The following is a 13,499-nucleotide window of genomic DNA, read 5'->3' as shown; positions in this document are numbered from 1 at the left end:
AGTACCTCAGGCCTCCTTGAACATACAGACACAGTCTCCTCATCCTCCTCAAGGCAGCGATGGGCCTTCTCCCTGTGACCACTGATTAAACTCAGTTAAACTCATTAGCTTACATGACTGATTTAAAAGGTCTCATACTCACAGGCAACATGATGTCTGGTGGATCCATAAACCATACAGAATCTTGATAGAAAAAAATATATTTTTTGTACCAAATGGCACCATTACAGTAGCACAAGTACCTCTACGTGACATTACTGCTATGATGTACTTAGGCTTACAATGCCTAAGGAAGGAGGAAATCAGTTAGTCAGGAAGGAATAATGATAATAAAACAGACACACACCTTTATTATATACTCACTCCTTATACTACGTGATATGATTTTAGATGATGTATATAATTTATTTTCACGTGCTGGCAGGTTCTTTTTCCTTCACTTAAGTTGCTGCTGCGTGAAAGCAATCAACGTTACGGTTATTCACACACAAACTTTGCAATGTATTGTGACACACATTCAATGTTGATAAAGTATTTTAAATAGTTTACACCGCTACTTACGCATTGAGACGATCAGCAATTTCCTGCCAACCTTTCTCTCTTGCTTTATTTATTACCGCTGTAGGCTATTGCCTTTTTTGGTGATGACATCTTTAAATTCTTCATATGTTTCCAATAACAAACGCTGTTCCGTTGCCGTGAACATCGCTGCTCTATCTTTTCCTTTTGTTGCCATGGTAGCCCACAGTAAATCGATTGACCCATGCTAGACTTTTCAGGACTTTTAAACAATGGCGTGCACGCGCAATTATCTAGACTATTTAAACCTGACTCAAATTAGTAAGATCACATGATCCTCAACTTACTGTTATGGAACCAATTCAGGCGTGGATGTTTAGCTCGGCTCATTCAATTCAGGTTTTGGACTTTAATCCCCGCTTTTCTAAGCGGCTTTTATGGAACAGCCCCCTGGACACGCTGATCGGATAAGATTCTGATCAGAAGTGTGTTTACACTTGTCTTTTCAATGTTTATGTGAACAACATCCGGATGCAGGCCGCATGTTAATGTAGTATCCTTCATGGTCACCACCTGCACACACTCCTCAATCACCTGCAAGCAGTCACCCTCATTATCACTCATCAGCACTAACTATATCAGCAGTCAACTTCCTCACCATTGTTGTCTGGTCTTGTTGTTACCACCCGTAAAACTTGCCTGACACCTCACCTGAACTACTCACCTTCTATGACCCCTACTCATCCTTCGTCTTCCTCATCTCCAGATATTCATAATCTTCACAGCACCTGCAAGATACACACAGTGTCACGAATACCAGTTAGAGTGCCCATCATTACCACCAGAGGGCACTCCACCCTGGACTATTGTCATTCCCTGATAAAAATACATGTCCCATAACTCTCTGCCTGGACTCATCATCCCTGATTGTATCCACTCATCCTTCGTCCTCCTCATCTCCAGATCTTCATAATCTTCACAGCACCTGCAAGATACACACAGTGTCACGATTACCAGTGAGATTGCACATCATTACCACCAGAGGGCACTCCACCCTGGACTATTGTCATTCCCTAATAAAAATACATTTCCCATAACTCTCTGCCTGGACTCATCATCCCTGATTGCATCCACCTGTGTCTCATTACCTTGTATAACTCACCCTATAATAGCCTGGTTTTCACATTCATTTACTGCAAAGTTTTGTACTAAAATACTAAAGATCAAGTTTTACAGAGAGGAACATTTTAGTAAAGATTAGCCCGTAAAGGCTAGCAACATAAATTAAATGATACCCTGCGTATGATGTAATTTGCAGTCATGAAACAATCTGTTAATCTGTTTATCTAGCCCTTACGGTTCAAATTTTACTCGAATAAACGTAAGTGCAACTTTGGACAGTTGGTGGCGCTAGAGGGATTGAGTTAGAGACTCTAAAATTGCTGTGGTTAATGTTCAGACTCTCCTCTATCATTGTGCCCAATTTCAGAACTTTTAAACATACAGTTGTATGGGCTAAGACGACAACTAACAGATACAATAGATGCCATCGCACCTACATTGTTTAGCCCTTAATAATTAATTTCTCGAGGATCTCAAGGTTTTAAATCTCATTTATTTCTTCACATTGCAACAAAATGCTCCTCACTCTTCTCCTTATATGGTGTTGAGTGCACTCACTGCAGTACGCATATGTTAGAAAATATTTACGCCATTTTTTATTTTCTCTGGTTTCCACCAAAATTGGCTCAGATCTTATTCAGACCATGCTGGCAAAAAGTTATTAAAAGCTTTTTGATAAAAACAACCATTTTCAAATAACACACAAACAAATTTGATGAAGAGCATGCCAAATCAGTTGCAAGGTTATTTCTCCGCAACCCTTTAGTGCAGGGATAGGCAACGTCGATCCTGAAGAGCAACTGTCCTGCAGAGTTTAGCTCCAACCCAGAAAAAAATCCTCACCTGCCTCTAGTCTTAATAATCCTGAAGACATTGATTAGCTTGTTCAGGTGTGTTTGATTAGGTTTGGAGCAAAACTCTGCAGGACGGCGGTTGAACACATTGAATATTTTGTTCACAAAATACAACCTATATTACGGTAATGTTAAATGTTAAATCTTACTTGTGAAAAGTAATCCCTGAGTGATGGTCCGCCGATATGAGCAGGAATATTAGTCATTAGTCAGCTTTATTGTCGATTCTTCACATGCTCTAGAGATACAAGCAATCGAAATTACGTTTCCCTCCATCCCACGGTGAAGACAGAGAAAAAAAATAAAAAAATAAAAATGTAATTAAACATGTAGTTAAACCTAGACTAGAGTTAAACCTATACTATCACTATGTATGGGCATCAATAAATAGACATTTAAAATTAAATCTGCAAGTGACATGATAGTGCAAGACAGTTTTGGTCATAGCAAACATCAGAAGTGTGCAAATGGCATGGTAGTGCAAAGACAGTTCATCAAAAGCAGCATCTGAAGTGTGCAAATGGCATTGTAGTGCAAGGACAGTTCAGTCATAGCAGCATCAAGTGTGCAAATGACATGATAGTTCAAGGACATCATTGGGGTGGGGGGTGTGGTCATCTTCTTAATGACCTGGGGGTGGGGTATGTCATCTTCTTGATGGCCTGGTGGCTGAGGGGAGAGAGTTCAGCATCCTAACAGTCTGCTGGAAGAAGCTGTTGTTGAGTCTGGTACTGCGGGAGTGGAGGCTTCTGTACCTCTTCCCAGATGGCAAGAGGTCGAACAAATTGTGAGCTGGATGACTTTCATCGCTCACAATTGTGGTCGCTTCGCGGATGAGACGGGAAGAATATATATCTTTCAGGGAGGGGAGTGGCGCACCAATGATCTTTCCGGCTGTGTTAATTATGCGCTGAAGAGCTTTTCTGTTATATTCAGTGCAGCTCCCACCCCACACAGTAATGCAGCTGGAAAGAATGCTCTCAATGGTGCCTCTGTAGAAAGTGCTCATGATGGGTGGTGGAGCACTTGCCCGTCTGAGTCTGTGCAGGAAGTAGAGGCGCTGCTGAGCTTTCTTCACAAGGGATGCAGTGTTGGTGGTCCAGGAGAGATCTTCACTAATGTACACCCCCAAGAATTTGGCGCTGCTCACTCTCTCCACATCAGCACCATCGATGGACAATGGCAGGTGTTCGGTGTGACCTCTCCGGAAGTCAACAATGATCTCTTTGGTTTTTCTAACGTTCAGCAGGAGGTTGTTTTTTCTGCACCACGTGGCCAGAAGGTCTACCTCCTTCCTGTCAACATGACATCATTACTTTGCGTAAACATACACGCCACTTTCAAGTCAAGTGCCGTGTTATCTATACGCATTTTGAGCTATCCGCGTGTATGTCCACGCCGAAATCTTTTGCATGTATGTCTACGCCATTAAATGTCCGAGTGATTCCGCGTGTATGTGTACGCCGTTAAATGTCCGAGCGAAACGAAGCAAAATCTATATCTACATCTGTGGAGCGATCTTTTTTTTCCTAGGATGGTAGGAGAACACTCATAAATGGTATTAACCCCAGTGACGGGTAGGTTTAGGGACGGGGTTGGGGTAGGTCATATATCTATATATACATAATACAGTAATATAACGTTAAGTCAAAGGCGTTGATAAACACGCTGAAAAGCGATTATGCGTGTTGATAGCACGCCAAAAATGGAAATACGAATTGGCGTGTCATACATACGCCATTTCATGAGATCAGTCTGTTCCTGTAGTGAGTCTCGTCTCCCTTGGTGATAAGACCCACCAGAGTTGTATTGTCTGCAAACTTAATAATGTGATTAGTGTTATGAGTTGTTGTGCAGTCGTGTGTCAGCAGCGTGAAGAGCAGTGGACTGAGCACGCAGCCTTGAGGGGCCCCTGTGCTTAGTGTGATGCTGCTTGAGGTGTTATTTCCAACACGCACTACTTGAGTCCTCTGACTGAGGAAGTCCAATAGCCAGTTGCAGAGTGAAGTACTTAGTCCTAGTTTATGAAGTTTACAGATGAGTTGTTGCGGAATTAATGTGTTAAATGCTGAACTGAAGTCCATGAATAGCATTCTTACGTATGTGTCTTTTTTTGCTGAATATGCTGCACAGTGCTCTGGCATCTACTGCTGCTATGCAACGCAAATAGGAGTATGACCGGTTTAAGATGGCGGCCGCATTTCTTGCGCCACAGCGGCCAATAGGGCCATAGACATCATATAGATAGACGCCCTATCGACCGCTACTGCCTATTTGCGCGGACGAGCCGTGGGGCCACCATCTTAAACCGGTCACCCGCTCCGCTCAGTGTAATCTGTTTGGCAGGTGCAATGAGCTGTCAACAGATTTAATTAATCATATCTCACTGAATACCTAACTGATTTTCACGTGGGTTTTTTTGCTGCAAAGGTCATACACGTAGCTACAATACAGGACACATTGAATATTTTGTTCACAAAATACAACTAATAGTACGGTAATGTTAAATGTTAAATCTTACTTGTGTAAAGTAATCCCTGAGTGATGGTGATGATTTTAGCAGGAATATGCTGCACAGTGCTCTGGCATCTACTGCTGCTATGCAACGCAAATAGGAGTATGACCGGTTTAAGATGGCGGCCGCATTTCTTGCGCCACAGCGGCCAATAGGGCATCTAGTCTCTATATGATGTCTATGAATAGGGCATCTAGTCTCTATATGATGTCTATGATCTCAAGCATGTCCTGAAACAACATGCACCATTTTGGCTCAGCGCCACCTTCTGGTCAGAAGATATGAAAAATGTATATTTTTTCCTAACTTCTTAACTGTTTGCCCAAAAGTCATAAACTGGTCTCTTTTAATTCAGTGCAGCATGATGATACCCGGTTGAATGATACCCAGTTTTTCCAATATCGGCCGTTTTAGTCATTGGCCATTTAGAATTTTGTCATAAAATGCTGCATTTTATGAACTTATTATAGTATCATTACTAAAACTCGGTATGTGTCACAGGACCATGCCCTGAAGGCACTTACAATTTCATTATAAATTTTCCAAAACTTTAATGTATAATCTCAAAAGATATAATAATGAAATAAAAAAATGCTAAAAGCTTTTGATTAATTTTTCATATTTTAATGAAACTGGCCTTAATATATTCCTTAAATCATGCTGAGTGTATGTCAGGTGTGTTTCATTAGGGAAATATCTAAAATGTGCAGCATTGGTTCTTGCAGAAGCTCAAACATGCTGCGTAACACAAGAATGAACCTAATAAGTTCTTGTGAAGTTTAAACGTACTGTGTAACACAAGAATGCACCTTATTGGTTCTTGGAGAAGCTCAAATGTGCTGCGTAACACGAGAATGAAACTCAATGGTTCTTGCTGAAGCTCAAACATGCTGCGTAACAAGAATGAACCTCATTGGTTCTGGCAGAAGCTCAAACGTGCTGTGTAACACAAGAATGGGTGACGTCAAGCAACTTTAACGCGCCAGCAAAGCATCCCGGGAAGGCGGCTCTTCTTTTGGAAAAAGCCTGCGCGTCAAAAAGCTGACTGAAGCCCATCTTTATACAAATGAATTGTTGAACGCGACGCAACTATCCAATAGAAGTAGAGCACATGGAGACTGGGGGAAGTCTCTCGCGGGTCACACACACAACATTCAACGCTGGCTCAAAACCCAGAGCGGTAAACTTGAGGAACGCCCATTAACGTACAAATGGGGAGGTGTTGCGACAACACACTTCCGTCGTGACGCAAGAGTGGATCCGTACCGTCACATTTGGGCCCAGTTCCCACCGCCAGCGACACGCAGCGACAAAGCGACATGATCCCATTAATTTCAATGGAGGGCTGGTGACTTCCGATAACATGAGCAACAGTGACCGTTGGCTACAGAATCTGGGCGTGTCAAGCGACGTGAGACACGCGCCAAAAGTTCAGAAATTTCAACTTTATGCAAATGAGAAGCGAATTTCGTGAGCGACAACCAGAGCCGGCCCTCCCTATACGCAAACTAAATGGCTGCTTAGGGCCCCGCCACCACTAGGGGCCCCCAAATTATTGTCCAACCACAGACCTGTAACTACTCTACGTACATTCGCATGATGTTAACGCAGCGGAATTAATGTTGGGAATGAATTGGTGTTCGGTGTTACTGATAGAGCGACAAGCAAGGATCATGATGTTTGATATCCAAAAATGGCAACATCGATGACCTATAGGCTATACACATAAGTTAGCGAAGCCCGCTGCGGCACTGCCACTGATATATCACCAACGAATGAACGAATACGACCTCGGCTCTGCCTGTGTGCGTTGCCCTAAACCTTCGCGCTCCCTCCTTATTTGGATCTATTTTCTATTTTTCGCATCCTTAACAGAGTTCCAGCAACCCCTTCATGCCCTTCCTGATGACTTTGGCGTGCCAGTAGAGTCCCCAGCCAGGTGTCAAAGGGAATTAGGGGAACAGCCCAGCAGTCTTCCTTGAAATACTGTATTCGGCCTCCGCACAGTAACAACCCACTAGTTTCATCCTTGTACACGACCAGCCGGTCTGTTTTAGTGCTGGGGAAAGTAACTCCTTCTTGAGCTGCTAGACACAAATCTCGGAAGGCGTCCTCCCTTTCGGCCACAGTAACAATGCCAACCAACGGGACTGCCTCCCACTTTAATCTTCCCCTGGCTCTGCCTTGAAGAAACTTCTTTGCCGCTCTCCAGACCAGCACTAGTGACTTTATCAGTTTCACCAGGGTACTGAACAGCTTGATATCCAGAAGGCTTGTAGCTGCAACCCCAATGGGTGGCCTATGCAGATTCATGGAGGGCTCCTTCTTTGCTCCAACCCGGGTAAGAGCAGCAACAAAAGCCTTCTTCTGGATGCGTGTGAGGTTCTCTCTTGCTTCAACAGCAACATCCTTGGCGGACTTCACTGACCACTCACTCTGCGGGAGACTTAAGAACTTAGGACCCAGCTGCCACTCTGTGCCTTCGTCCAACTCCTTGGGGCTTGCCCCTCTGGAAATAATATCCGCTATGTTGAGTGGCCCAGGAACCCACCACCAGTCTTGGACGTTTGTGCTGCCTTGAATTTCCCCAATTCTGTTAGCAAAGAATGTCTGGTAGCCGTAGCTTTCACGTTGGACCGCTCCCAGGACTGTCTGGCTGTCAACCAGGTGGTACCACGTCTCTACATGAATTCTGCAGTGCTTCTGGAAATGCTTCTTCAGACGGGCAGCATAGACAGCTCCACAAACTTCAGCCTTGACAGCATCTCCCTTATGGTCTAAAGGCGTCAGTTTGGCCTTCGATTCGACCAGCCGTATGATCACATCATGTGGTAATTTCCAACGTAGATACAATACAGCGCCGTATGAGCGCTCACTGCCATCAGAGAATGTGCATAATCTTCAAGGAGGCAGATGGCGTTTTCCCGGAGGTCCTCAGACAAAGGTACGTCCCATGTGTTTTCTGATGGACTATATTTGACCTTCGCTTCTTGAAAAGCTCTCCTCACCAAGATAGCTCCCTTCTGCTTAACGGGTGTCGCAAGACCGAGGGGATCATACAACCCAGAAACCTGACTTAGGAGCTCTCTATGGGTAAGTGGATTTGGCACCTGCGCCCTTACTTCTTCTTTCAACAGGTTTTCTCCCAACCTCATTTTCTTTTTCTTTTTGGAGAAGTTCACAGCTACCATCAAGCGAAGTTTGTCACCTTCTGGATCATAACCAAGGCCCAGAGCTTTATTGTTCTCTTCGGAGAGTTGATTTGGAAGGACCATCACCGAGGGTTCTTTACTCCCCAGGTCTCTGGGTTCTGGCCTCCCACTTTGGCCAGAGTAAACCCACGGCTTCAAGTAAAATCCGCCGGCTTCCAAGATTTGCACAATATTGGCTGTTATTTGCTTGAGCTTGCCCAGGTCATTGTGCGAGGTCAGGATGTCATCTACATACGCATCTTGTTCCAGCACACGGCGCTCTTCTGCAAAATGGTTGAACATTGGCAGATTTGCTGTCTCACGCATGGCAACTTGCGCAATGCACCCAGCTGGTTTGTCTCCGATGTTAACCCTCGTAATTGCAAATTCCTGAACCTCCTCTTCTTCAGAGTCCCTCCACAAGAACCGATGAAGATGTACCTCCTGGTCCTCAAGCCATACAGAATTATACATTTTTTTGATGTCCCCAAGCGCAGCAAAAACACCTTGCCGGAACCATATGAGGACAGCACGGATGTCATTGAGTACATCTGGACCCTTGATGAGTAGGTCATTCAGGCTTTGGCCCCTGAATTTTTGACTACTATTCCACACAAGGCGAACCGGTGTGGTAACAGAGTGGGGGTTTGGTGCAATTAGATGACTAATGTACCACACCGGTCCAGTCCATCTCTCCAGTTCTTCAGCTGACAGCTTGACAGCAGCGTTCCGCTCAACCATATCGTGGATTTGTGCTTTATAGGCTACCTTCCATTCCAGCTCTCTTGCCAATTGCTTTTCGGTCCTCCGGAACGTTGCTTCGACAGCCCTTCTATTGTTGGGCAATGTTACCGGATCCTCCAACCAGGGGTACTTTACATGCCAATGTGGCTTCTCACTGTGACGATCTCCAGTTACATACGTCAATCCACTTTTTATTTGCTCCAGCTCCCGCTCCTCAGAAATGGTCATCTCCTTCCCCCCAGGTTGACAATTTCCACATCTACAGCCACCGCACCTGGGTTCACAGGCAGCCCCGATACTGTCCCATCTCCACCAATCCATGAAATCTCGCCTGGCAGCACATGAAGTGGTTTGGGTAAGTAGAGATGACTGGACTGAGCCATTACAGATGATTTCCTTGTACTCCGCAGCTGCTGTCCTCATGGAGCGTGCAAAATGCGTTCTGGAGCTATGGGCAGTGACTGTAACATCTTCCAAGAGATCCGGGTGAGAACCACCCACCGTTTTCCCAAGGGGACAATCCCATAGGACAAGGTCACCGACGGAATGCACCTTCTGAGGGACGAGCCGGCCTTCTTTATGACTGATGAGGAGCTCGATCTTAGTAGGACGGACCAGTTCGTGAAGAGGAACGTCCGGGAATATTTTTTGCAGTCTCTTGGGTGGCACATGCCGATTGACTTCAGCGATGCTATCCAGCCCGTAACACACAAGCTGGTGGGATCTCAGGGTTCCCTTTGAAGTTGTGACCCGGATCTTCAATAGATATCGCTTAGTCTCGATCGTCACTTGCATCCCGCCAACTCCATGGACTATAAGTGTGACATCCTCACTTCTCAAATTCAGCTCACCTGCAGCCTCATGAGTGATGTAATTGGTGTCGGATGCCAAGTCTAACAAGGTCCCAATCTTTTGCCCAGCATTTGCAGTAACTTCGAGGATCATCATTATGACTGGAAACTCCTCAAGGCCCTTCTCCACCATGGCTGAACTGAACGTTTTTGAGACAGAATTACAGAACGCATCCCTACACCGCTGAGCCAAGTCAGGGGCCAGGCTTGTCAGGAACTCCTCCTGGGTCTCAGTGTACTTTCTCAATTCGCCTCTTGCTGGGCTGGGCTTCAATCTTCTCAGCCCATCTCCCTTGCCTCCAACCTTGGGACAGAGGTAATAATGATGAGCCAGGCCTTGAGTATCCTTACATCCCTCGTTTTTACACAGAAAGGTGGTCTTGCACTCTGCATCGTTGTCGTGAACCTCGAGACACCTCCCACAAGCACCAAGTTTCTTAACTGCTTCTTTCTTCTCTGCTACTCTGAGCATTTTAAACTTCTTACAATAATACAGCTTCCTCCCGTGGGCCCTCTCTCCACAGACAACGCACAATCCTTGGGAGTTTGAGGAATTGGTAGACCTTGTCCGGGCGTGCTTTTGTGGAATTCTTGCCTCCCTCTTACCGGAGTCATCATCCCTTAATTGATCTAATTGCTCATAAATCTTCTCCTGACTTCTCAGAAACTTAAGGAGTATGTCGAACCTGTCTTCAGGTGATACAGCCTCCTCTCCCTTTGATACATAGACCAGCCACTCCTTTTTTAAACTTTCAGGTAGTTTGCTCTTTAGGGACTTTGTTACGAGTGGATTTTTCAAGGCGCCCGTGTTCCCCAACCCACCGAGGTCGTACAAGGCTTTTTCCACAACCTGGATCAAGTCCACAATCTTCCTGGGTTGGTGGCTTCTCACTGGTGGCAGCGCCTGCAGCTCCTCAACAATTTCCAGGGCGATTGCTGTTTTGTTTCCAAATCGATTCTCAAGGATACGAAAAATTTCGTCCGCCGTTCCGTAAGTTGACAGGCGAAGGTCCCTTGCTACCTTTTCCTCAAGGCTATCCAACAGCTGGAATTTCCTCACCTCCTTGGAGCCGGTAGTATCCCCTTGCTCTTGCAGCGCCTCCCATTCCTTTTTCCAGAGATGGAAATTTCGCTTATTTCCATCAAACTTCGGGAGTGCTGTTGGCCTCAATTTGATAGCAGGTGATCGGTGTGGGGCTTCTCCTGGGGACCCCTCGTTTATTAACTTCACTTGTAATAAGGTAGCTTTCCCTGAAATCAAGTCAAGCAGCCGCCCTTCCGCATCTCTTATGCGCTGCCGAAAGTCAGGGCGCTCTTCATCTGGGACCCAGCGAGTCCATCGGCGAATGGCTTCCTTTGCTGCTTTCACCAACACCTCAAGGTTATCAAGCATTAAGTCATATACCTCCAATTTCAGGCCAGATTTATTTTTCTCCAGCCGCTTGCACTCCTTTTCAGCTGCCTCCAATACCAGGGACAATTCAGGATAGCCAAACCCTTGCCACAGAACACTCCGAACTGCCTCCTCCACATCCCCAAGCTTTTGCTCACACTCCTCTGCTGTCCTTTTAACGTCTTGCACTTCACCCTCTTTGGAGGTAGCCGCGAGCTCCTCTTCCTCAGTCCAAGCAGCATTCACCTCCTCATCTGCCTCCATTACCCGGTCAGCCTCCAGTGCAACCTTGCTGAAGGCTTCCTCCAGTTCTTCCGCCGACATCTTCTTGCAAGACTTCATCACTGAGTTTGCTAGTCGGGAAAACCGCTGTTTGGCAGTCGTTCTCTCTTTCTTTAACTGCTGCAGAGACTTTGACTCAGCCATCTCGGGCTTTGGAATGAACTTTAATTCGGCTTACCGGGCTTGGCTTGGCAGGAGCCGTGGGTAGCTCGGACAGAGCAGTGGGGCTGGGGACTCAGCTACAGGTGGACTTGGCGGGAGCTTTGGATGGACTCGGCGTCACAAGAGCTGTTGGGCCAGCTTGATCGGAGTTTCTTCAAAGCAGTCTCAGCGGTTTTTCACTGTCAAGTGTTTTACTTCTTTAGCTGTGCTTTAACCCTCACTTGATAGGGATGTACCAATCATGAACATTAAACTGTTTCACTCAATAACCAGGCCTCAATTGGATCTTTGCCCTTTTTTCTTTTATTTGTCTTCACCTCTTGAAGCCCAGACATTACAGGTGAAAAACCTTCAAAACCAGAAAACACCAACAATTTACTTTTTTGCATGTTTGAAGTAAAACAGACACATAGAGCTCAAAAGTGATTAATTATCAAACTTAGCACTAGACATATATATAAAAGTAAATACACAGATCTCTTCATGAACTATTTAAGTTTAAATTCATTCACAAACATTAAATTACTATTTAAATTACAGGAGGCACAATGAATTGCATGAGTATTTAAATATTCAAACAGTGAATTTAACTCATTTTTTACCCATACAAAATATTTTCAGTACATATTCACTCCCATTAAAATTGTACAAACTACTACTTTAACATTTAAATATTTTTAATTTCCATTTTAGGCAAATATTATATAAAAATAGGACCATGCACGATTTTAAACCATGTCTTTCCAAATCAACAATATCCCAAATGTCGGAGCACATATCAGAATTAAATCACTAAATTAAGTGATTTCGTAAATACCACGTGAGTGTCTACAACACACAAATACTACAGCACGGAAACATAAGTGTCTTCTTCCACCCGCACCTCAACGCCTCATCAGCGTGCAACAAAGTCTGATTAATGTGGCGATCTTACCGGCTGTCTGTTCAGTCTTTTGATTTGGTACCGATATCTTCAGTGAAGTCTGATTAGAAAGCCGCTTTCCTTTCTCGCGCTGTACTGGCGTTGTTGCTGGTACTAGCTGACACATTGAATCTGAAATGTGCGTGTCTTTCCTGCTTGATTGCCCACAGGTGAGTGATAATTTGTTCCGCCTGATCGCTGACGAAAAGGGGCGTTCGCCGCGACAATGTCCTTCAAGATGGCTGTGCTTGATCGGTTTCCGGGTCATAGGATGGAGGACAGAGGAGAGAGGAGACGAGGAGGGATATTGAGAAGCACCCCCGGAACCGGAGTGGGATGTGTCGCACACAAATCGTTCCCTCGGGAAACTCGTGACTCATCAAGGGGTTCCGCTCGCTAAGCGTTTTTGTCACCCGTGACATCTTCATATGATGCAAGTGGGTGTCATTTTGTCATCAGAGTGACATTTTGAAAAAGGATTGTAGGTTTTGATAGCAGAGTTTCAATTTGACATAGATGTAAATGGTTTATTTCCCAATGCTGTGTCTTATTTGCTTGTGTGTAGAGTTTTGACACAATGAGCCAAGTTTTGCAAAAAATGTGTTCAAGCAACGGGCAAAAACTGTATTAAAACAGTTAAATAACCGTATTCCAAATATATTCACCCTTGCATACTCTTCTCTCAATCACAATGACAAGTGGATTCTGCCCCAACTTCTCCTGCAGCATAAACAGATTTGTGACAATAATAAAGTGGTTATAGGGGGAACTTCGGTCGACCTCCTTAACATGGGTTTGGTCAGTTCAGCCAATATAGGCCAGATAAGGTTGATATGGTGTTCTTTACCTTCCAAAAGCAATAAATTTTTCCCGCAGCTATTCTTGACACATAGTAACTGATTTAGTCTGACTTTACGCACGTGGCAGCAGGAGCAATTGCTTTA

This window comes from Siphateles boraxobius, unplaced genomic scaffold (assembly GCF_051911475.1).
Source record: "Siphateles boraxobius isolate OS27281-9 unplaced genomic scaffold, OSU_SipBor_1 6, whole genome shotgun sequence".
Classification (NCBI taxonomy): Eukaryota; Metazoa; Chordata; class Actinopteri; order Cypriniformes; family Leuciscidae; genus Siphateles; species Siphateles boraxobius.
Note: the sequence above shows the minus strand (reverse complement) of the source record.